The 1,933-nt window shown below is 41.3% G+C and overlaps 1 protein-coding gene across 2 annotated transcripts in view; it reads left to right on the forward strand.

Annotated features, from left to right (window-relative positions):
* SLCO1C1 (solute carrier organic anion transporter family member 1C1) overlaps positions 1-1,933 on the forward strand; it is a 22,056-nt gene that overhangs the window by 10,798 nt on the left and 9,325 nt on the right. The gene's annotated exons all lie outside the window — the stretch shown is intronic.

A 1,933-nucleotide genomic window follows, 5' to 3' on the forward strand; every position in this document is an offset into this window, starting at 1 on the left:
TAAAAAGAAAAACAAAAACCAACCCTCAATTTCTATCACAATCTTTCTGATAGATATCAGAATTGTCAGAGCAATTTCAAGCACTTAAAAGAAAAATCAGCTGGAGGTCATAAGAGGGTATATTTCAGTAGTCACAAACCAAGGAACGTGCAAGAAAGTGAAATGGCTCCTGCTGTGTTTGTATGATTTTTTTTTTTACATATACATACCTTGCTCCTCCCTGCCCCCCATGACGCCAGTGTCAAGCACTGGATTTATCTGTAAGGCTGTGGAACAAAAGCAAGAACTAAAGGGTTGCATAGGAATGGACAGGCGGAGTGTAGGTGCTTTATGGTGCATCACACAGCTCCCATTTCCAGTCCTGGTCCCCTCTTAGAAGCAAAAAAAGAACAGGAAAACTTGTATTATAGTGACTCTTAATTTACATATGCTACATTTTGGATGCTGCTTCCCCTGAAGTACGATTTTTATGTATGTGCAGAGTGAAAAATGCCACCCCAGTGCAGCTTCCTGAACCTCATCAGTAAGTGAACTGGGCTCATGTACTCAGCCAAGATACTGACTCCTGGGTTTGATAGCTAGAATAAGGCTTTTTTCTAACACCAAACATACCTACTAGCATCTCTTCTAAGCACTGATCTTTTCCACGTGTACTGTTGGATCAAACGCTGACTCAAGTCAGAAATTTAAGGGATCCCAGTGAGCTTCCTGGCAGGCAGATTAGACTCTACTGTCATAAACTGTTGTTTTATACCAAGTCATTTGAAGTCACCTTGTAATACCTCCAATCCCCTGAACAAACTTCTGAAGCTTCATCTGCTGTATGAATGCATTTGTGCTTTGGTACTCACTCGTGTTTTGTACATTCGTTTGGCTCATAAATTACAAGCTACAAACTGCTTACAAAACCCTGTGCAAGGAGGGAATGTAATGTGCAGGAACGGACTGGTAAAGCTGGGAAAATAATTTTCAGTAACAATGAAATCCAGCAAAGGGCATCTTGGTTGACCGTGCAGTATTATTTACAGTAGTCTCTATTTACTTCTTTTTTGTATGTATTGAGTGGGGATTTTTTTGGTCTTGTTGTCCATGTCTATCGATATGGACATTGCTTTGGGTGAAGCTGGCCAGGTAAGGATTGATGGTCACTCAATTTTACACATTTCCTTCAACGCTCTTCTACTTGATTGCTTGAAGCCTGATAGAAGAGCCCATGAGGTATACCTATCATTCTGCTGTTGTAACACTCTCCTAAGGGAGCATTTCTACAGTAAAACCAGAGAAATTCCCCAACTTTCCTGGGCATGGAGGCAGTGACATACCACTGGCCTTTCAATACTTGAAGGGGGCCTATAAGAAAGATGGGGACAAACTTTTTATCAGGGCCTGTAGTGGTAAAACAAGGGGTAATGGTTTTAAACTAAAAGAATGTAGGTTTAGACTAGATACAAGGAAGAAATTTTTTACAATGAGGGTGGTGAAACACTGGAACAGGTTGCCCAGGGAGGTGGTAGAAGCCCCATCCCTGGAAACATTCAAGATCAGGTTGGACCAGGCTCTGAGCAACCTTATCTAGTTGAAGATGTTCCTGCTCATTGCAGAGGGGTTGGACTAGTTGATCTTTAAAGGTCCCTTCCAACCCAAACCATTCTATGATCCTATGATTCTCCCTCCTGGAGACTTCTCTAGGGGATTATTGGGGATTATTCTGAATCAAACCAGAAAAAAACAGTCTTGCTCCAGGCTTTTAAAAGCAGTCCCAGCACCTTCATAGGAACAGTCCAAGTCTGGACAAATGAAAAGCCTCAACTGAAAATCTTTCATATTTTGTTGCTTCATCTTATTGCGACTGCTGGTTTTGTGGGTAAGGAGGATAGTCCATTGAGCTGAGGTTTTCATTAATAGAGATTTTTTTCTGTTTGATTTCAGGCCT

Source organism: Antrostomus carolinensis, unplaced genomic scaffold, assembly GCF_000700745.2.
Source record: "Antrostomus carolinensis isolate BGI_N321 unplaced genomic scaffold, ASM70074v2 scaffold7426, whole genome shotgun sequence".
Taxonomy (NCBI): domain Eukaryota; kingdom Metazoa; phylum Chordata; class Aves; order Caprimulgiformes; family Caprimulgidae; genus Antrostomus; species Antrostomus carolinensis.